Here is a 24,120-nt window from a genome sequence, read left to right as displayed (position 1 = left end):
GGACGGTGCCTGAAAAAATGTCTGGCGCTCGATCGCGTACCGCAGTTCCTCTCAGCTTTGCTCTAGCAGCAGCGGGGGATCTGTTGATTGCGGTGGTGCATGGTGGGTTTCCGGAAGGTGAAGTGGATACAGCGATGGTCGGTCCAGTGGAGTTCGTGGTGTGGTTGAAGGCGACGTGGGAGCTTGCGGATAAGATGGGGTCAAGCGTGTGGGCGTCGAAATGTGTGGGTGTGTTGACGAGTTGTCTGAGTCCAAGCTTGGCAAGGTTGTTGATCAGGGTGCTGGAGTTGCGGTCGTTGTTGTTCTCGAGGTGGAAGTTCAGGTCCCAGAGGAGGATTTAGTCTGTGTAGGCAAGGGCGTGTGTAATGACGAAGTCGGCAATGGAGTCGCTGAACTGTGGACGTGGTCGGGGGGGTCTGTAGACGAGGGTTCCTCTGAGGGTGGTGTTGGGATCGGTGTGAATCTGGAAGTGTAGGTGTTCGGCGGTGCTGAGGGTGTTGTCAGTGTTGGTCGAGATTTTGAGAGTGTTCCAGTGGATGATGGCGATTCCTCCTCCTACTCCGTTGGCGCAGTCCCTGCAGGTGATCATGTAGCCGTCCGGGATGGCTATGGAGATGTCGGATGCCGAGGAGGGGTTCAGCCAAGTCTCCGTCAGGAAAGCGACGTATGGGGAGGTTGAGTCAAGTAGGTCCCAGAGTTCAACAGCGTGTCTGAGGGTGGAGCGGGTGTTAATAAGGATGCATCTGAAGTGGTTGCGTTCTTTCACAGTGGGTAGCTTGGTGGGGCGGAAGCTGGTAAAGCTGCAGTTCCGGCAGGTGAAGGGTCCTTGGGTGCGCTTCGAGGCGGCCAAGAAGCAGGTGTGCGATCGTCCGGTGTTGAGTGCGAGGAGGGTGCTGGCATCGTAGCGAAGACGGGCGTTTTAGGGTTCACGGGTGCCAGGGGTTCTGGCGCTGGGCACGGTCCAGGCATGGACGGGCGCAGGCAGGCTTGCCTTAGGCGCGGCCGCCATAAAAATGGGAGGTGGGTGGGAGGAGCAGCTGGGAGGGGGGAGTGGATGAATGGGCGAGCCGGGGGAAGGCCGCTGAGGACACAGTGGCGGGAAACGTGGGGCAGGAACGGTGAGGGAACAGAAGGCAAAAGAGGGCACAGGAACCAAGGGTGAAGGAGAAAGAACGAGCAATTGGCAGTTTGAAGGTAGCTTCGAACACCCGCTGAGGACCAAGGTTTTTACTGACCCCTGTATTTTGAAACCAAAACTAGACTCCACCAACCTCACCATCAATGAAAGAAAACACCAGAAGAGTTTCTAAGTGCAAAGGTAAAATCTTCACCTGGACCAAACCGGCTCCTGCATCCAAGCCAACTTTCAGCACAGTGGGTCTGAAGATTTGACCCTCATGGTCAAGGCTCAAAGACTACTTCTAAGAGTAGAAAGCAGTGACTTCCAAGAAGTTTAAACCTTTTTGGAGTAAAAAGCAGTGATTTATGAAAACTTTGCAAAAATGATTGCTCCCAGTTCCTTCATCAGTTTTTGTACCTTTGGAGTATATTTGAAAATAACAATGTATACTGTTTTTATAAATTGTTGTTGGATTATTATTGTGGCATGTTTCTTACTTATTGACTGTTTACACTTGTTTCTTTTGATTTAGGCCTGACTAGTCTGTGCCACTGCTACCCGATACTGAGCTAAAGCTTAACATGAAGTAACATAACTGGACCTGATATAGAATCTTGACATTTTTATTTGGTAAGGTCTCACAATGACCCAAACGAATAATCTTCTTTTCTCACAAACTGGATAATTTATTCATACTCTAATGATATTGAGATACTGGTTGCCAAGAAGTTGCGCTCACATGACTTTTGCACTTCCACAGAAAGTTTAAGACACAAGGCTAATCCTGTCACTCGCGTAATCCTGCACATAAATCACTGTCAGTACAAAAAGATGTGGTCACGGTAGCAAGGAACTTCTATTCAAACAGTATTTGGTAGCGATCACTCATTGTTTTGGCATTAGTCCAGTGGTTCCCAAACTGTGCGGCGCGGCACCCTGGTGTGCCGCAATGAGGTGCCAGGGGGTTCGCGCGCGCGCGCACAATGTGGGAAATTGCAGCCACATACGGGGGAGTTAGTAATGCCACCTTCATCATCCTGCAATGTGCAGCTAATTCTACACGCGTACGATGTACGTACGCGTGTAAGAATTAGCTGCAGCATGGAGTATAAGTCGGTGTTAAAAGCAGTTGTTGTTCACATTGATATACCAAACAACAAAAGAGTGTCAATGTAAACATCAGACGCAGTGAGCAGAAAATTTTCAAGTATTTTAAAGCATCAGAAGGAACTGTTAATACAGTAGGAAAAGATAGAGTGCACGTGCTCAGAGAGCCAACTAAAAGGACCCTCAGGCCCCAGCTAAAAGCTGGTAACCAGTTGTCTTCATCGGGACCTCGTTAGTTGCTGGAAAAGTGAAAAGTGCGTTAAAAAGAGTACGGACTCCTCCTCAAAACTATTTTAAAGAGAGGGTAGCTCTAACTCTGTTAAAACCAATGTGTGAAAAATATAATAATTTTTCAGGACTGCCTAGCGGTTGTGTGAATTTGAACCAGTGAGTCCCTTTAGTTGTGTGAAAAAGAAAGGTGATAAAATACGGTCAACATGTTTCTGCTTATCGAGCAATGGATCAGCTCAGCATTCGTCAGGACCAAATAAAAAGCACAATACCACTCGATGGTCGGCACACCCTAAAGTGTTCAGACCTAAAGAGTAGTAACAAGGAACGATACGACCTGGGCGGCGGATGTGGCTGCCGTAGGTCTTCGAGCGGGGAGTCGTTCAGAAACTAATCTGAACGTGAAGATTTCCTCCTGCCGCTATGCCCATGGGGCTCACTACACTACGATATCGTATTTTTTCGATTCTCCTACAATGAGGAGTAATTTGGGGAAGAAATTCCTATAAGGAGCTTCGACAAGTCCATGCCCTTTGATCTCTCTAGTATGATCTTTCTTGATTATTAACAAACCAGAATTAAGACTGCACATTCATTTGTATAGGATTAATCATGATAATTGAGTCGACATAAATATTTTTAGTATAGTTTATCAAAGGTTAAGGTAAAATAAAGGCATCAGTAAATTTGCATCAGAATAAAAGGTAATTTGGGCAAATTCAAAACAGATATACCAAAGCACAAGGGTTCAGGAAGGGACATGAAATATGCCAGTTCAAGCAATCTTCCAGCAAGGAAGAGACCACTAGGTCGCATAGAGCATATGCATCAATTTGTCAAGGAAGCTAGGTGAGTCCACCTCAGGCATGTTCAGATTGCCAAGAAAGTTCTGCAAATCTCCTTAATAAGTTTATCAGCAACCCAACTGTCACCATCTGCATGTGTGTTCATGCCAACCAGCAACTGCCAACTGCCTCTCCTCTCTCGCCTCATACCCCAGTCCGTTCAATCAGTCAATATTATATTCTTGTAAATCCGGGGTGACACCTCCTGGAGTCACCGCAACAGATCTGACCACTCAGTTCATGTTTGTGTAGCATGAGTGTCAGGCGACATAAAGAAGACACAAAATGTAGAGCAATAGGTGGGACAATTACGCTGTCTTTAAGCAATCCAAATGGTGAAACCTTGAAACAATGCCCCTTCGGCAAGCACACTTAAGCAAGTTCAAGAGGAGAGTTTTTCAGGCAGATGTTTGGAGTTGTAATTAAAAATGTTAAAAAATGTTTTGTTCAGTACATGGAAACTCAGGAAAGGAAACACTGTTTCACGTTATTGGTTATATTGAGGAATTCTCTCACGAGCAGCAGACTCAGCAAGTCAGGGAGAGTTGCATTTTTTAGTCAGGCCCACATTAAATTCCGATAATTTAAAGTAAAATATATATGATCATTGGACATATGTTCATGGAGAATATAAAGATCTCATGATTCTAAAGTAATTCTGATGCATTCAGTGTGGTTACAAATAATACGTGTCAGTGTGATGTCTTACTACGTTTGAAAGTATTAACGTGTACAAATATATTAAAATCCGAAGTATTAAAAACTCATTTTAGGCGTATAACATTAGTAGATGTGTAAAATACATTCTCTGAAAGTTTCACGAATACATCATTAATTAGGAATATGTAACCACTTTTTTTGTCATTTCAGTGCACATGTTTACACATAAAAGATGCATTTTAAATTGCATTTGTTATCATATTCAGGTTAAATCTTAATATTTGATTAATTCCCATTAGGTATACACACATATAAATGATAATAGGAATGATTAGAGGTAAATTCCATAAAGTGAAAGTTCACCATTTAACATTTCTAGCACACGTTAATGAGTACTTTATCGATGAATAACTCATAGTCTATATTATTCACACACATGATGTCATCCAGTCTAAACCTTTTCTGCATGCTTTTACAATGCAGTAAATAAAATTCTATTGTCTCCTCATATTTTCTTAAACGTATAGTTGCTGTACATTCATTATTTTTCCTCTCAGAAATGTCATAATACAGTTTTTCATGTCTATGAAAGTTTAAATGTGGTTTCCTCTCTAACTCACTCTTCATTTTTCCAAGAGCCAGGCCCCAGAATTTTCCTCAGAAGCCGGTCAGTGGTGTAGCCAACTGTTGGAGGTTGCCGAATTACATTAGTGTTTAGTCTTCATTCCAACTCATGCCTCTTTCATACAATACCAGACTGTCCCTTTATCTCAGTCTTGCAGGTTCTTTTTCATCCCTTCTTTCTACCTTTCTCACTGTTTTTTCTGCCATTCTCTTCCTCCTCCTTTCCCCTTTTCCTGCCTGTCTCTCCCTTGTTCTGGATCAAAGAGTATAAATAACAATTAAGTTCCTGTCCCCAAAAAAGAGTGCCAGTGGCCGCCACCTCCACCGCTCAAATTAAGCAATGAAACTGTGTTTTCTGCCTAGCTATAGAATGTTAGTATGTCTATTTATTCCGCAGTTTGCAAACCCCGATTCTTCATTTCCATGTGCATATTATGTTCGGAAATATGCAGGCCAAAACGTCATCAAGCTGTTTCAGTGCAACGGGCGTTCTTTATTCTGGCATCGAATAGTATTTGAGTCCCAGCAAGAGCAAAATTGGGAACAATTGTTACCTGTCAGAGCCCATCATATTTACAGATTTTTTCTAGCTACATAATTTACCACAGAGTGCTTAAGCATGCATGAGAACATTTGTCCTGCAAAGCAGTCCCAAGAAGCTCATGCTGCAGCAATACACAATGTGTACACCAAATATTGGATCACCTACAGTTAAAGAAACAGAGGGGCATATTATCAAGGGATTTATCTCCGCTTTTTTGGCTTTAAAAGCCAAGAAAGCGGAGATAAAATGATCTCCCTATCAGCAAGAAGGTGCTAACACGCAAATTTGAATGTTAGCACCCTTTTTCTCTACTCTTCCCCTTGCATCTCTAATGAGATGCAAAGGGGGCGTTCCAGAGAAAAATAATAGGAAAATGTTGTTAAGCGACATTTCTCCTATTATCAAGGGTTTCTCTAACCCTGTTAGTGATAACAAAAAGCAGCGCCAACCGCGGTTAGTACTGCTTTTTTTACACCTGGTATTTTCCTGACTTAGCCATGATATCCTATGGAAGGTGGATATCATGGCTAAGTTTGTGAGCCCCTATCATCAAGCTAACGCCAAACTTTGAGAGATTATCGTTGGTTTTTCATCGATAATCTCTCAATTGGCAGTTAGCGTGAGGATTTTTATCACTTCTGAGATAAACCTTGCTAATAGCAAGTTATCTCTGCAATAATTTCCGGCGATGCTTAGCGTCAAAAAATGTGTTGCTAAGCATCGTTAGCGATAAATATCGCTTAACGTTGGTAATATGCCCCATAATACACTGACCAGAACATGTTTTGTTATATGACCCTCTGACTCTCTCTACCTGTCACTATGTCTCTCACTGTCTCTATCTCTCCTTCTATCGCCCTCTCGTTCTACTACTCCCTTTCTCTAACTCGTTCTCCTACTCTAACACACACACACACACGCACACACACACACACACACACACACACACACACATACGGTCTCCTTTACTGCTTAATGTTTGTTCCTAAACTCAACTGGAGTTAAATGAGAAACAGGAGATAAAGGATGTGACGTGAACCCCTAGGCTTGGATCGACATCTTCCTAATATAGGCCCAGAATCACACTTTCATCGGAAAATCTCTGCAATGTCTCTGAAAATTAGTCAGATCAACCCACATCTCCAAGTTGTGGACAGTTGTTGGTGTATTTGTTGTGTTGCTGTGTTCTTTTGTATTACTGGATTGTTAGTGTGCTGTTATATTTGATATTGTGTTGCATTCTATTGCGTTGGTGGTGCTTTGTATTTGTTGTAATATTTCTTGAACTCTTTTGTGTTTTTTTGTGTTGCATAGTTCAATTTTATTGTTGACGCGGTATGTTATGTGGTATTATTATGCTGCACGGGGTTGTTATGTTTTGGTTTTCTGTTGTATTGTAGCCTGTTATGCTTTTGTTGTATTGTTATTTTGCCTTTTTGTTTTATGTCATAGTGTTGTGTTCTGAAGTTTCTTTACAGACTTCAACAAAGCAATACGTCTAATTAAAGTGCCACTGATAGCCTTTTACCACAGCTAAAGACAGCAGCATACCACCCCTGAGCTCTTCAACTATGTATGCCACCAATCAGCCCTAAACTGGAGCAGAGACAATGACTTACAATACTCTTTCCCATTGCTCACTTTATGCAATCCAACGAGGTCGGGCTATATTCAATAGCTACCACAGGGCACCAGTCCTATAAAAAGAAGTGGGGGGACTGACAATATGCAAATGACCTCATGACGTCACGTGCTCAACGTGTCCCGGTGTTTGAAAATTACGCAGGCACGCGTTCAGCTTATTTCAGTGGGGCCCAGCTCCTTGACAGAGGGGGCGACGTCCACCCAGTGAAAAGAGTGGGGGAACGCCGTCCACCCGCTTGTACCCCCCGAATCAAACCTTATCCCACCCTAACTATACTGGCCAAGGCTATGCTCAGTTTATGTCTGTGGAAAAGGGGGGAACAACCAAACGCTGACAACATAAGATGATTCCGTGGAAAGGACAGTGACATCTAGACTGTTGGCTAGCATACAGTCACTTGTCATTGACGTAAGAGCCTTCAGAACTGCAAGGCCTTTGTGTCACACATACTCTTAAAGGGCAGATCACTGGGTAATGGGACCTGCAACAGCAGTGATGTTTCTACAGAAAAAGACCCCGACCTGGGACTCATGTTAAAAGCAGACGCTATCCGCTCTCTCAGCGAATGTGAACAGCTGGCCCGTCTGCAGGGTAATTACAGCGCCATGAGGTCACAGACATGTGCAGGTCTGCATATCGGCGCGTCGATGGACTCCTGCTAATGGCTCTTTGAATGATCAAACACTGTTTACAAGTTCAATCGGTTTGCAGCGGTATGACTCTTTCTCTGTCTTTTGCTTAAATGTAGTCAACCCTTCCCTTAGTAAGCCAGGGCACAGTTTTCTTGGTTCACTGCAATTGCACCAATCGGTTCATTTGATATATAACTGGAAAGGCATGCCCAGTAGCCATCAAATAACCTCACATGTAATAGATGTTTGTGAGAAAGGAAGGTGAACCACGAAAGAAGTCAAAATCATCCAATTGAGGCCAGCAGTTTTCTTTATTGGTATTCAAAATCTTAAAACGGCCTTCACATGAAATGATAACCTTATTGTGTCGGCCCCTGTGCTGATGAACAGTTTAAAGGAGCACAGAACGTGTGTCCTGCTGTGGTAGGTGTGTGTTTCTTGTCTGTTGGAATGCAGGGTATGGAATGTTACCATGAGTGGAATTCGAATGAAATAGGATGTGTTGTGTGGATATTTGAGGTGTTTGGCAGTTTGATGCTGGGGAGGAACCTGATTGGTTGCTTACCTGTGCTGTTGGTGTCAATTATCTTGAATATAGACTGTAGATACAGGGGTAAGGCGCACAGCGTAAATGGTTGCTTGCAAAGTTAATTTGTGATTGTTTTGAATTTGAGGTGATTTTGATGATTTTTAGGGTGCTCCAACAAGTGGCGTAACCGTCCCAGTACGCCGAAGAATTGTGGCTGGTTGAGTGCGTTACAGGTTGTGTAAACGCATCCTTGTGTTTGGGCACACCCAAACACAAGGATGCGTTTACACAACCTGTAACGCACTCAACCAGCCACAATTATCTTGAATATAGCATAGGTAAAAGCAGTGGGCGAAGTGGGAGGGATCTGAGGGGCACGACGTGCCCATGCCTTTTTTGATCTTTAAAAAACGTTCCCCAACTTTTTTTGGGGAAAGACAACCATCCTGGGATGGTTAATCCGGAGAGTTGAAATGCTTCAGCTGAAGTGTAAGGCAGGGAGTCTCCTGTGCTGTGAAATCAAAGACCTCAAAACAAATCTTCTTGCCGGGTCACCAGCTTGCCTGAAAAATTGTAAATGTGCACAACTGATTCATCTGTTAATGTAAAGGGTGCTTGGAAGCCGGTATTGGCTTTAAACCATGGAATCACTTGAAGCTTTCTGAACGCCCACCGCAACACCCACTGTCCACCCCTTTCATGCTAAGCATTGCGTGAAAGGGGGCCTTATTTACAAGGCAGCGTTAAGCCACGTTAAGTGGCTTAACGCTGCCTTGTAAATAAGGCAAAGCCCCTATCACCACAGAAACTTCACAAAAAGTGATGTTCTTGTGGAAATAGGGGCTTGTACATATGGCCCAAGGCAAGAGAACGAGGCAGAAGCAGAATCTACGCTACTAAAACGAACATATCCAGTTCAATCACGATACTGCGCTGATGTATGCCCGTTCAAGATATGTTTTTAACTTTTTAAGATAAACACGTACACTGACCAAGGAAACTGGAAGTTCCCTCACATATTAAACAAAGATTGGAGAGGTCTACCATCCACACGCACGATAGTTGCTTAAAGACTTTCAAACAGCTGGCACAAGGAAAGTTGAGGTGCTATTACTGACAAACAAGGAAGATAAGAGGCCTTCCATCACCGTTCCCCTTTACATTAAAAAGGAAGACTGGTAACCCATTTCCTGAAGCCAGGACCAGAATCAATATACCACACCAAAAGTGGTGCCCTGCCCTAAACCCTTACGAAAGGGTGTCAAGCAATATTCTTTGAAGCCGGTGACCCCAAAGAAACGGCAGTCCTGAGGAAGGTGCTACAGTATTTTGTGTTCCTTGCACCGAAACGCGTCGACGCACTTTTTTTGATGTAGAATCCAAGAAAGGTCTAGTGAGGAACTGATATGCACATATAAGTGGTACTTTTGACGTCACTCCTTGATCAATTTATGACCTCTGGATCAAGTAATTAATGGTGGTAAAGATATCAGCTAACCACATTCTGTAGGGGGTTGTTTATGTTCCTTATCGTGATCAAATGTAATCTTTGCCTGTGATCTTTTTTACCCTGTATGACTTGGATGTTTAATACTTAATTTTAACTTTTGAATGTATGTGATGAATTATAATGAATTATTATGACTACTTGCTTTTTGTTTTAAAATAATTCTTTCAAAGATCGTCCTTTGAAATTTTAATTAGTTAATTGGTGTAAACATTTCTCTATGTTTTAATTAAAAAGACTGTGAACGTTCGAATTTTAGTGTGGAAATTTAAATCCTTCTTTTCTTTTATTCTTTACTAGTTGAGTTTTCTAAATTTGATGATTGAATGCTTAGACAGAAAGGTACGAAAGTATAGTAGTCCATACTTGAGTGTGCACCCAGGGATTTCCCTTTGACTGCTTGTACATATGCCCAATGGTTTCCACAGGCTCCAAAGTTGGCAGCTCTGTCGCGTTCTAATCTAGGACCCAGATCGATACTGTGACCTTATGCCCCTATACGGCTATAATCCATTTATTCCCCTATATTGGCATAACTGATCAAATGCAATATTCAGAAACTCGTCTCTGGCCTCACACGATCAGAGCCACATTTCAGAATTGTGAAATTGATACTTGTATAGCACACTACTCACCCGCAAGGGTCTCAAGGCGCTTGTACGAATACCGCTGTGGAACCCATCCTGGCTTTCCCTGTGAGGCGTCCACTCCTGGGCACCCCCAAGGAGGAGGCCAGGCATCCTTAGCGTTGTGGGGGCCGTTGTGGAGATTAAGCAAGCTATTGCCCAGAGTTGCAGAGTGGGACTCCATATGATTGGAATAGGCACCGAGGCGAGAATTATCAGGTCCGTGGAATTTTGAGCCCAAGACCCGCCAAGACGAACCTGGGAAAGCCCCGCTTGCTATGTTTTGATTAGTAATAGAACTCTAATGAGCACAGAGAGACGATCACTTCCTAGTGACATCTTTATTGACGTCTTATGTCCAATAACTTACGTCAAACCAGGCACCTTTCAGGTATAAATATTACCAACGTTGCCTTAAGCAAACGCTGATGCAGCTGATCCTAACACGGCTGCTACTATCGCTACTGCTATCGCTGCCAACGAGCGAACGATGGTGTGGTGAACACAGGAGCTGAACAGCTGTCCCCCTGCAAAGCCCAGCAGATACAAGCTGCCCGCAGACGCTGCCCCTCCTCCTCTTTTGACGCGCTGAGAAAGACGCTGTCTTTTCTCCTGCTGAGAAAATCCAGCTCCGGCGTTTCCAGCCTACTTTTGCGAGTGACTGGGAACTAGTTATAAGCACCAGTTGAGTACGTTAGCCTAATGTATATATGAATGTATATATGTTTTATTCATTTTAAACCATTGTATGGCTAAGAAACCATATCAATGCTTTTACAGTATTATTTCGCACTCCTCATTTTACTGTACGCACTTTTTATTATAACTAGTCTTGCAATTGTGGCAATTCATTTCTCTTGTATGAGAAGAAAGACTGTTCAATAAATAATACCTTTTATTGAAAACGCCCATCTCTCTATTCTCTACATATTGTGAAAGTAATCTGCACAGAAACTGACTGAGTAAAATAACTGTCTATTGTTTCACACGACTCTAGAGATTGACTCTTATCTGAGGAGCAAAGTTGTCATGTTGCACGGTTGTTGGAAAACTGAATCCCTTCTTGTCTGTACCAAGGAAGCTGATCACTTCCTATTCAGTCAAGAAAGTTTCCAGTGACCTCTGAGCTAGTTGGTAACAAACCCACTTAAGTTTAGCATAGTCAGTGGAGACCTGGAAGATCTGCACTTCTACGTTGATACTACTGTTTATGTTATTCCAATGCGCAGGGCCTATTGGGAAAATAGGAACTACACTACATGGCGCCCAACGTTTGGTAAGGCGATAAACTAACGCAAGACGTTAGAGTAACTCAGTCGTGCATTTTTCACACAGACCCCTTTCTCCCGTAAATACTCCAATAGACGTCTGGAGTGGGTGAAAGGTTAAAATCCGCCCGACCTTAGTAGGAAGAGATTCCTATGTAAAGCTCTGCTTTATTCAACGTTGAAGGATACAGTGTTCCAAAATATTGTGCACCTAATCTTTGTCTCCTTGGAGACCTGTTCTGCAAAACCTTTCTGACAATAAAATGTCAGATTTAGAGAACGGAACCACTGCACCCGCAGTAAATGCGACTCAGCAGGGTCCCGATAATACTACTGAACCGGGTGCAATAATCATCCCGGCACATTTAAGAAAATCTATAACGTTAAAACTTATAGAAAATGGACTGACCACACAAGGTGGCACAGTCGTCTTCGTGATAGAGGCTCACGAATATCAGCAGACAGAGGTATTCTATTCATGGATAAAATTTCCAGCGGCAAACACCGCAACACACGAGTTCCACTACTATATAGTAGGGGATCCACCGGATGAATAAGCTCCTTTCGAGGAGATTGAAATCCCATTAAAATACCAAGAGCATTTGCTCTGGTTTAAAGGCGCCCTAAAACATAATGATCACATTACCAGGCTCGGTCCACTAGGTAGACCAGGAGCAACGTGGCCGGTTCTAGCCAGCTACACACCACATCCGGACATTGAAAAAATGTCTAGAGAAGAACTTTTAGCACAGCTAAAAACATTAATTAAAATACATAGACAATTAGTCCAATATGTAATGTGGACTGCTACAGTCCAAACAGCTGTTAATGTCCCACAGCTGACCCCTCATCAGGGGAACACAAATAAAATTACACCACAGAACATACAGTCATGTCTTGGTAAAACACCCATAAAACGGGAACAAATTCCTTTCTGGTTAGCGCAGAAAATTACTCAAATAGAGGCAGTATTTCCGAATACTACCCCTATTGAGAAACACAGGATTCTGACCATCTGCCTTCCAATGGGGGTCGCACCACACGTGGAGGACTGTGACACTTGGGGTACAGCCTTTGCTTCCATTTACATGAAAACACATGGTGTTCCGTCCATGGCGGTAATACCAGATGTCAGTTGACCGCAGGGATTCCCCCCTTTGACTAACGGTAATACCAGATGTGCCTAAAACAGATTCAGAATGAATACGGTCCAGAACCTGCTTTAACTCTTGGTATGAAATTACTGAAAGACTTCAGGCAGGTCTCGGCTATATTACTAGCCAATATAAAAGGAGAAGCAGCATCTGTGGCGATCCGCCAGAAGTTGAAGGAAACAGATATAACAGATCAACCAATTGAGCTTGCCAGAATCATAGAAAAATGCTATGAAGAATTAGGTAGAGACAGCTTGGGTGGAAAACCAGTAAAGCCCCAACTGCTCGAAAATCCTGAAAAATTATTTATTAACAATAATTCAAACACTCCTAAAAAGAGCTGGGATGGAAATAAACAATCCACTCCCAAGGAAAAAGTTTTCCAGTCCAGAGGAAGGTCTCCTCGACGGAGGGAAAGAACTCCGACTCGAGAACACCAGTCTCACCAGAGGGAGCCCTCTGAAAAAAGATACAACCTTAGAAATAGGGATAATTTGAAGAAGCCTGATAGATATCAAAGTATTGATACACGTCCCTCTCGATCTTTTTCGCAGAAATCGGAAAGAAGAGGACGGTCAGACCCAGGAGAGCGAATCAAGTCCAAAGACAAGGAACCTGCTCAAAGTAAAAAGTTACAATTTCAAAAAAAGAAGGTAGCCAGTATTAGAGTAATCGAACATGCCGAGAATACTGAGGACACAGTTGAAAAACGGGGAGTGGGCACAGACAACGTTAGACAGTGCAGCAGAAATCAGTATAGCACGCAAGATCCTGATGAGTCATCTGGAGACAGTGGACACGAATTAATACATTCAGGTTGAAACTGCCGACACCAGAGTTAGCGAGCCCCATAAGATATACGAAATAACATTGCGTATAGAGGGTGATAAGACGAGGAAAATAAGGGGTCTATTTTGGGATAAACTCTCAAAAGGCTATGAAATTCTGTTAGCTGAAAAAGATTGGCCCCCAGAGTTTGTCAGGGAGTGCCCTCGTGGCAAAGAAATGATTATGCCTGCCTTCTCGAATCACATTCCGATTCACAAAAAATATACATATGCAAGGAAATGGGCAGTAGCCCAGGCACCAGCATTATATAAAAATCATGTAGGATGGGATGAGGACTCTCCTCCTCACAAAATCCAGTTAAAAAGTCAACTGACTGCACAAAGGCAGTATCCCATTAAGCAAGAAGCTAAAAAACAAGTCAGGGAGATTTTAGATCAACTTGAATACCAGGGGGTGATTGAAACATGCACCTCTCAAATGAACAATCCTTTGTTTCCTGTCTCCAAACCAGACAATTCATATCGTCTAGTTTTGGACTACAGACACCTTAACGCATGTTGCAAAACATTTGCAGTACAAAATTCGCATAGTGCTGCACTAATGAATAACATAGTTAGGAAAAAATATAAAACGACATTAGACATTTCTAATGGTTTCTTTTGTCAAAATATTGCACCAGAAAGCAGGTATTTGACCGCTTTCTCCGTAATGGGGTCTCAGAAAAATTTCTGTAGGCTCCCACAGGGGTTCAAGAACAGCCCAGGACTATTCTCAGCTAGAGTAACAGAGTTACTACAAATGTATGATGATGAGGCATTATCTTATGTCGATGACATCTATCTCACAGACGACGACTTGGATACTCACTTGAAAAGAGTGAACACCATTATACTTGGGTTCGCAGCAGAGGGTTACAAATTCAACTTTAAAAAGTCCCGAATTGCCCATCTGACAGTATTATTTTTAGGATACGAATTATCAAGTGAAGGGAAAAGCCTAGCGGACAACTTCTTAGAGAAGTGCGCTGTACTCCAAGCACCGAAAACGCTGAAGAACTTACAATCGATTCTAGGCTTCCTGAATTTCGGAAGAATTTACATTCTAAATTACGCAGAGAGGGTTAAACCTCTCTACGAACTAATTAAACCTGATTTTAAACCAATCAACTGGACTCAAAAACACACAGCAAAAACAAAATTAGATACACGTGATAACACACGCAATCTTTTAATCCGAGTCATCCAGGAAGATGCAGATTCACTTACCTGACCTTTAATGAGGGAGAAAAGGTACCAATTTCAATTAAATCTCACTTGTACACACAAGCAGAAAAAACATTCACTCCTACAGAAAATACTGTGAAAGCAGTGCAGACTGCAATAGCTAATGAACGAGAACTAGCACATGGCAAAAGGATCACTGTCCTCACAGCGGAATCCGCCTTCGAGGCGCTATTCAGCCCAGTAAACCTGCCTACAGTGTCAATGGATCCGAAATGGATACAGTGTGTAAATTCTCTTGAAGCGGAAGATGTGAAATACTCTTTTGCCCCGCAATTCGAAAAACTGAATGATTTAAAATATGAAGAAGAATATCCTCTGCCAATCGAACTTCTGCCTCTCCCACAGTACGCCTGTATAATCTATACAGATAGATTTGTACAGCATTTCAACGTAGAGAGCAAATCCTACGATGCAGCCTGTGCGATTGTTAAAGGTTGTTGGCTGTGCGGTAAATTCAGACCGAAAATAACAAAAACTGAATCAGTAAAAAACTGTTCGGCTCAGAGAGCTGAAATCAGATCTTTAAAGATGGCGCTCGAAAATGCAGAACGTGAATTCCCGACACTAATAGTGTGCGATTCGCATTTTTGCGTCAACTCTTACAATAATAAGTTGCAGAGCTGGATTTAAAATGATTACAAAGATGACCCAGGTGCCACAATCAAGCATAAAATGCTTTGAAAACAGGTAGTTCTTTTACAGAAAGAACTACAAAAGACTCACGTGATACACACTCTGAGTCATCAACGTGATGGCGTTCACGTTGCAGGGAATTCATTGGCTGTTACAGCCACAGCGGAAGCAACTAAACCGGCTTCCGTAGCCACAAAAAAGCATTCAGAAAAATACATAGACGGGGAAACCATGCTGGCAGTAAAAACGTCCGTAAAAGGCGACTGTGCAGCACTACCCGTGAACTATCCACTCAATTATGCATACGTAATTGATGCAAACTTTTTCTCGAATCCCTGGAGTGGGGGATAGGGTGATTCCAAACACGAACCGGAGGGGTTTCCTATTACAGGAAGCACATATGGGGTTGGGTCTGAGACACCAAACAATCAGGGACTCTCTGAGAGAATTGCAATCAGAGTACTGGTGGCCGGAAATGAGTGAAGGAATTCATGATTTTGCTAAAAATTGTGAAGACTGCAACAGAGATCGCAGTGGAGAACCGGCCAGTGTAGTGTCAGGAACCCTAATAGAAAGCATAAGGCGATCTATCCGCGCAATCAAACAAGAGAAACGCGTCCCATTGTATATCATTAAGACAAAACCCACTTAAAAAAATGTGGCCCCAGCGCTCGGCTGACGCCAGAACGGTTATAAAAGATCTGCGAGTCTTTATCAGCACATACGCAATTGCCATGTTCCATTCTGACCAGGGTCCTGCTTTCAGCTCTCGAGCTTATAAGGAGGTCATGGCCAACATAGGAGTTGGATTGCGGTATTCTTGTCCGTCACACCCCGAAGGGAACAGTGTGGTAGAAAGAAAAAAACGGGACATAAAGCAATCTATAACAGCGAAGGTATTAGGTTCAGGTGCTGGGTGGGTCAAACATTTAATAAGTGTCCAGTTAAGTCTAAACAACTTGCCAAGAAATTCTCTAAAAGGTTTCAGCCCATACGAACTATTGTTCGGAACTAGAAGGCGAATTCAGGACTTAGATAGTCAGGTATCAGTGGTAGAAGATAAGAAAACAGACTTTGACATCAAAGATCGTTTGGCTGTTTTACAGGACTTGAATGAAACAAGAAAATCCTTAAGCAACATAAAGTTAAAGCAACAGCCAGCTACCACTGACGAGGCACCACCAGCCCCAGCAAGGCCTGTCTGGATTCCAAAGATTGGGGTCAGAGAAAAAATAGCGGTGAAGAAGGAATTTGGGCCTTCTTACAGAAAAGCAGTACCTGTCTTAGCAATCAACGGAACAAGATCAGTAGTACTACCGCCCCTTGCTGGTAAAAAGGAGAACAGAGTTGTATCAATCGACCTGGTAAAACCACAAGCATGTGGCCTATAATCAACAGTAGGCCCAGTGGACTCCCGAGAAACAACAGAATACCCAAATTTGCAACAATCCAAGAGGTTCAAACTGAAAGACTAATCACATTCGATAAGCCTGCAGTGCACAGAGAGGGACTATGCAATAATGCCATGGAACTCGTGCCTCTTGAAACACAGATTGAAACAGTTCGTCAAGAAACACCAGTCTACAATGATGTGGCATCAGAATGTGCTACCGAAAGACAAATTGAAAGAACAATTCCAACAATTGACAGAACTGCCTCTGGCTACTTCATCAATTTCGATAACTTTTCTGAAGATCAAAGCGACCCCGAAGTGATGCCAGAAACAAAGACTTTTAAAGAAAAAGCAACATAACTCTTTCATCAACTAAAAGAAATTGACCTTGTTTCACCATGGTTAGAGTTCTGGTTCGGTCTAGGTGCATTTTTCCTCCTTCTTTGGCTCATCATGGTACTTTGTTTGGGAAAATTCATTGAGGGAAAATACAGTACAATGGACACAGCAAGTCAGAACATCAACTTAGTCCTCAAACCACACAGATCATCCCACGTGAAGAAAAGAGAACTGTCAACAGTAAATGTCACAGCCATTCCAATACCCGGCGGGGTAGTATGGGAGAAAACTGACTATGAAATATATGGTCCGGTCGAGATCCTGAAGTATCCTCATCAATTGAAGGTTTCATTAAGTGACTTTGTAAAACCTAGTACATTCTCTGATGATTGGGACTTTGAAAGTATTAATAATATGATGTCTGATTTAGTAAAGTCAGCTAGATTCACAGATCATGATTATTTACAAGGTTCATCTAATTATGAGCAGATGTTCTGCTACACACACTATGGTGATCATTACTTGCATAAATCTGCACAACCTAGAAATGCTTTTAAGTATAACCAATGGGAACATTGTGCTACACCACCGAAAAGCAGTTCTAAAACATTCTATGAGAAATTTCATTACTTCTCAGGGTTTAACACCAGTGATGCAGAAACGTTTTATTACAAACTGTTGGATAAAACAGGATTGAAAACAATGCTGACAAATACTAAATTGATATATTCAGAAACATTTTATGAAAAAATGATGACATTTGGTTTTGATTATTGGAAAAATAACATTGAAACAAAAACCATCTGGGGTACAAAAGAATGGCAGGTACAAGGCCTAGAAGCACTGTTTCGAGCCTGCATGATCCCAGAGCAAATAATGTTTTTAAATGAAACAATTCATCAAACAACTTGTCTTGGCCTAGCTAAGATCAAAGACCTTAACAAACCGTCTATTCCAAAGCCAATACCTGATAATGCTACAACAGATATTGAGATAGACGTACCCAAAATTTTACATTTAAACAGAACACATCCTGATTGGAAAAAGTGGTTAATCTGGCCTACTGACACAAACAACTGTCAAGATAGATTCCTGAATAAAACACAGGGGTTAAAAATGTCCAGACCAGACCCTAGATACTCCCAGAGACAACATCCAGGGATAGTAACAACATACAGTGTAGGGAAGCTGTGCCTTGAATGGCTAGAATCATCCACACTGGCTGAAATTAAGCAACACTTGTCTTTACTAAAAGATGGTGCTGATTTGCGCGATTTCATTTTGGGACCACGCAAACAGCGTCAAAAGCGTTTCATAGCTACCAGTATCTATGCGGTATACAACGAGGCTTGGAAAGTCACACAAATTGAAACAGCTGAAAAAATACGAGAAATTGATCGTATTAATTTGGAAAAATCACTTTCTGTAGTGGACAATGGGTTAATGACTCTGTCCTCCAGAATATATCACTGGACAGCATTGTATCATCTGCCATTGATATAATAGACAAAGACTTGCTAATGTTACAGCATGGCCAGTCGCAATTGCGTTCTATTGTACAGTTAGGCTGGACGCTGCAAAATCTTCGTTCAGGCTATGTGCCTTGGCGTGTAATCAACACAACGTCATTGTTTTCCATCTTTAACCTTACTGATAAACAAATCAGCTTGGCACAGAAAGGAGCAGACTATACAATCCTGAGCATCGAAAAACTTGAGAGATTACCATTGACAATGTCAGAAAGTCCTGTCATTGAATGGATAATACACGGGATTATCACAATTCCGATAACAACTTTCCGATTTAAAAATTGCCTTGAATATATACCTACTGGCCAGTATGAATGATTGGGTAAAGGATACATGGAAAGGGGCGACCACTCGGTCCCCCCGAACGTATGGCGGAGTGCCTCGATCCCCCCGGGAAGCCATTTTTGGGCGGGAAGCGCGTCTCAGCTGGTATGCCCGAAGCGGCGTAGCCGGGGCGCGCTTTTTCCCGCCCTAGAGTGGGCTGGCCTAGACACCGACGGAGCCAGCCCCGCCCTAGGGGCAGGCAGGGGCGGGTTTTCGCCCGCCCTGAAGACGGATAAAAAGAGACGCAAGACCAGAAGACGTCCTCTTGTTCTTGTGCTCCGAAGCTGCACCTCCTCGCTACACGTGAGCTCGGGACGGAACGAAGAGCCAATTTTGAGCGTTTTGATCTTTTTTCTTTGTCTTCTAGATACTTCCTCGGAGAGATGCCCAAGAAAGGCGCAAAGAGAATGACGACCGACCAGATGGTGCGGGCCCTTTGCAAAGAGATGTCCGACATAAAGAAACGGTTGGCGGAGCGAGACGGGGAGGAGGGTTCGGGCCCTGCGCCGGCTGGAGGGAGACCTAAGAGGCCGAGAAGGGTTCCAGCCGGTGGAGACGTCCCGGTTCCCTCTGCCCCGCTCGAGGCGCCGACCCCAGTACCGATGGAGGGGAATCCAATCCCCGTTGTCGTCACCCCGACTTCCAAGGAAGACATGCCCCCCGAGCTGGCAGCACAGCTAGCAGCATGGTTGGGGGATAGTAGTGATGGCGCCACGGCTGCCGAGGCACAGGCGCTGATAAAAGGGCTTCGTGAGAAGAGAGATGCAGCTAGAGTGACTGCGCCGTTGGCGGGAATAGACAAACCGCAAGCGGCAGATGCTGCGTCCAGTTCAGGTAAGCGGCCATTGCCGATTGCAAGGGACGAGTCAGCACCCTCTCGTAGAGAGAGATTGGGACAACATGTGCCTTTAGCTATAAAGGAAAAGATCTGGGCGGGGGAGTACGTGAATATTTTCTCCTTGCTTGTTGATCATTATGAGGTGGAGCATGTTAAAAGTCAGAAGGACCTAATGCATCCAAGTGTTTGGCGCGCAAAGATGGCCGCCTTTAAGGTAAATGAGAATATTGGCAACTGGGGCAATGCGTGGGGTATTTTTACATCAATTTTGGGGGAACGTAGGCCCGAGTTGCTTCCTGAGTTTCCCATTTATCAATCACGAATAATGGGTTACTCGACAGCGTATCAAGGTAACCATTGGTTTTGTTACGACAATCTGTTCAGGAAAGAAAAGGAACATAATAAGAGTTTGACTTGGGATTGTTATGATTCTGTAACATGGGATAAAATGAAAGAATCGGGAATGTTGAGAATGCCATTGGTTGGGAGCACTGTTGTTGATTACTCCCGCCAAAATGTGGGGACGCCCTTTCGACCAAGTTCGAGCACCGACGATCAGTCGAGGCCCGCAGGTAATACAGGGAGAAAGGGTTTCTGTTTTAATTTCAACAAAGGGAAATGTACCAGGCCTCCGGGATCGTGTAAATTCAAACACGAATGTAGTACGTGTGGGTCGTCCCATCCTGAGTCATCGTGCAGAGCCAGAACGGGTGAGAATGGGGGTAAGGGAGGCGCCAAACAGGTCTAAGCTAGTCCGAGGGGCGCCTTTACCAACCCCGATTGATACCTTGGCAATGATTCCCTGGCTCAGTGTATACCCGGATCGTACTTCTGCTGGGGTGCTGCGGAACGGTTTTACACATGGTTTCCGCATCCCGGTGGGGGACTTTCAGGGTGTAGGGATGTGCAAAAATCAACTTTCCGTTTTACAACATACATCTGTAGTGCAAGAGAAAATTCAGAAAGAAGTTAGCCGGGGACGGGTCGCCGGCCCGTTTAGTGTGCCCCCGGTACCGGATTTTGTTTGTTCTCCGTTAGGGGTGGTCCCCAAGAAGGACCCAGGTGAGTTTCGTTTGATCCATAATCTGTCAGCTCCACATGGTCTTTCTGTGAACGACGCAATTGATCCTGAAGTTTGTTCGGTGCGATACGCATCGTTTGATGAGGCAGTAGCCATCTTGAATCGCCTGGGGCCCGGGACGTTGATGGCGAAATCTGATATCGAGTCAGCGTTCCGGTTGCTCCCGGTACACCCAGACGATCAGCGTCTTCTGGGATTCGGGTTCCAGGGGTCATTTTACATGGATAGGTGTATGCCAATGGGATGCTCTATATCATGTGCTTATTTTGAGCAATTCAGTACTTTCCTGCAATGGGTGTTCACTAAGAAAACAGGTTTCCGAAATGTAATGCACTACCTTGACGACTTTTTGTTCCTAGGCCCCGCCGGAAATCCCGAATGTGCTCAGGCCTTAGCTGAATTCTGTGTGTTGATGGGTCATTTTGGCGTACCATTGGCACCGGGTAAAACTATGGGTCCCACGACTTGCCTCGAGTTTTTGGGGATCGAGTTGGACTCAAGGGAGGGGTGTTTCCGTTTACCAGCTAGCAAAGTGTTGAAATTCAGGGCAGCCCTCCAAGTATGTTTAAATGTATCTAAGGTTACACTGCATCAGTTGCAACAATTAGTGGGAAAGTTGAACTTTGCCTTGAGGGTGATCCCAATGGCTCGCCCCTTTTCCCGCTCAATTGCCCAAGCGATGGTTGGCCTAAAAGAGGGTCATCATCGCACGAGGTTATCGGCCGAGGTCCGCCAGGACATGCGGATTTGGTTAGCATTTTTGGCGGACTTCAATGGCCGAGTCGTCTGGAACAAGCCAGCCGTGTCCTCCGAAGAGCTTGGGCTATGGACAGATTCAGCAGGAAGCATAGGCTTTGGTGCCATCTTCGGCACAAAATGGTCGGCACAAAGGTGGCCCCTATGGTGGCACGAGAAAGGGCTGACGAGTAATATTGCCTTCCTTGAACTATTTCCCATTCTGGTGGCCCTGAGAACCTGGCCAGAAGGGTTCAGAGATCATTCTGTCGTGTTCTGGTCCGACAATATGACCGTGGTAGAATGCATCAATAGTCAGGCAGCCCGTTGTAAATTGATTTTGAGGCTGCTCAAAGAAATTGTCTTACTGTGTATGCAACTGAACGTGATATTCAGAGCAAAACATGTCCCAGGGGTGATGAATCAGGCTGCTGATGCACTGTCTCGTTTTCACATGCAGGCTTTCTCGGGTTTCCTTCCTTCAGCGGACCCAGAGCCGGCACCCTTCCCCGAAGCTCTCTGGTCTCTCGGTGCCCCGAACTTCGTCACCTCGTGGGAGAGAGTCTAGCACCCAGGACAAGGAAGGCATATGAAGGGGCGTTTCAGGCCTATTTAGCCTTTTTGGGGGCAGAGAGAGGGGGACTTTGGGGTCAGGAAGAGTGGGTAGTATTTTTTCTGATGTCCTTACGTAGGGCTGGGAAATCGGTGGCTACGGCCCAAAGGCATCGTGCCGCCATTTCCTTCGTTGCCAGGGCCCATGGCATCCAGGACCCGACAGCGTCTTTTTCAGTACAAAAGGCGCTGCGTGGGTGGCAACGCCTAGAGGGTCGCAGAGTAGACGTAAGACGACCGATAGGTCTGGATAGGTTGTCCCAGTTACTGGCCACACTCCCTAACACATGCTCGTCTCCTTTCGAGACCTGTTTGTTCCGGACTGCATTTACGCTGGCATTTCACGGGGCTATGAGAGTTAGTGAGCTGGTTGCAAGGAACAAACAAGATGTGGCGGGGGGCTTGTGCAGGGAACATGTTCAGATCAGGGGCGATGCGATGGTTGTCTCCTTTCTCAGGTCCAAGACCGACCAAGATGGGAGGGGGGACTGTACGATCATTCGCAGGATCCCCGGGTCATCCATGTGTCCGGTACAGTGCTTAGAAGATTACCTAGCACGAAGGGTGGCATCATGGGGGGGGGCATTGTTGAGGCATGCAGACGCCACCCCGCTGACGAGGTTTCAGTTTCAGCGGGTGCTTGCAATGACCATTGCCGCAGCGGGCTTGGACCCGGGCGAATTTGGGACCCATTCCTTTCGAATAGGGGCTGCCACTGAAGCTACAGCCAGGGGTCTTAATGTAGAACAAGTGAAACGTGTGGGGCGCTGGTCCTCCAATTGTTATAAAAGGTATGTGCGATTGCACATGTTGTGAAGCTGTAATCATGTACTCACGCTTCTTGTCTTTTGTTTGTTTTCAGTTGCGCAAGCCTACGCGGCAGGGCGGACTGTGCAGTCGACCCAACACCAGGCCAGCGGTCACGCATCACCGGCTGAGGGAAAGGAGGTGTGGGTCGTAGGCCACTCATACGTGAGACGGGCCGCAGACGTATTCAAAGCAGGTGACATGATTCACGTACCTGGGGAATACGGGTACAGAGTGTCCTTCTACGGAAGAGGCGGTCTCTGTATTGACCAGTTTCAAGCATTTTTTGAGGGTTTGTTAGAGCGGATGAGGTCACCGCCGTCCATAGTCATAGTGCATTTGGGGGGCAATGATTTGGTCACCACCGGTAGACGACTTCTCCTGGAGGCTATGCTTTCCACGGTAAGTTGGTTAGCAAGGAGAGTTCCGGGGTGCATAATTGCGTGGTCTCATATGATCCCACGAAAAGTGTGGCGGGGGGCTATCTCGATCCCTGCTTTGAATCATTCCGTTAGAAAATTGAATAACAAAGTGAGTAGGTTGTTCCGTTCCAAGACATTGCATTCGATCTCGCATAGTTGTATTAATGATGACAGTATGTATTTGGGGGATGGTGTGCATTTGTCGAGGGTTGGGAATGAGTTACTCATAGGAGACTTCCTAGCTTGGTTAAAATCGTTGAAACATGACCTTTAGGTAGGAGTTTTGTGGGGGGTCCGGATAGCCGGTCAACTATCCGGACCTGTGGCGGTAAGGTCATGATCGGTGAGCACTAATTGGTAGATCCCTATGAGTGGGCGTCACCCAACACGGATGGGAGCGCTCGGGAGAGGTGGCCATTGGCCCCTCAATGGGGAGGCGGTCCCGTCTAAGGGCGGGTCGCCGGAAGTAAAGGAAAGGCGGTCAAGGCCCCTTCCTTTGTAGGAGGGGTTACAGCCCCCTCCTGGGGAATTTCCCGGGGCCAGTGTCATCTGCGACGGCAGATGCGGTAAGTTGTGTGGGGTGGGGGGAGGTCCACGATACCTTCTAGATACCACACACAAGTCTTCGAACGACCTTTAAATGGCGTCGAGTCTTAAGTGCCCCCGTCAAGTCAAGGGAAATTGTTAGTAGTTGCACTTGAGGTAAGCCTCTGTGCTGTCGCCCCTCCCAAGTGGGAGGGGTAAGTCTGGTTAGGGATCTTGACACCGGTTATGACCTTGCCGTTGGCCCTTAAACGTTAGGATGTACAATTTCAGTGTTTCTAGAGAATGTTTTTTGTAGGA

This window comes from Lissotriton vulgaris, chromosome 8 (genome assembly GCF_964263255.1).
Source record: "Lissotriton vulgaris chromosome 8, aLisVul1.2, whole genome shotgun sequence".
NCBI classification, from domain to species: Eukaryota; Metazoa; Chordata; class Amphibia; order Caudata; family Salamandridae; genus Lissotriton; species Lissotriton vulgaris.
The sequence above is the reverse complement of the archived record's forward strand: the minus strand, read 5'-3'. Positions refer to the sequence as shown.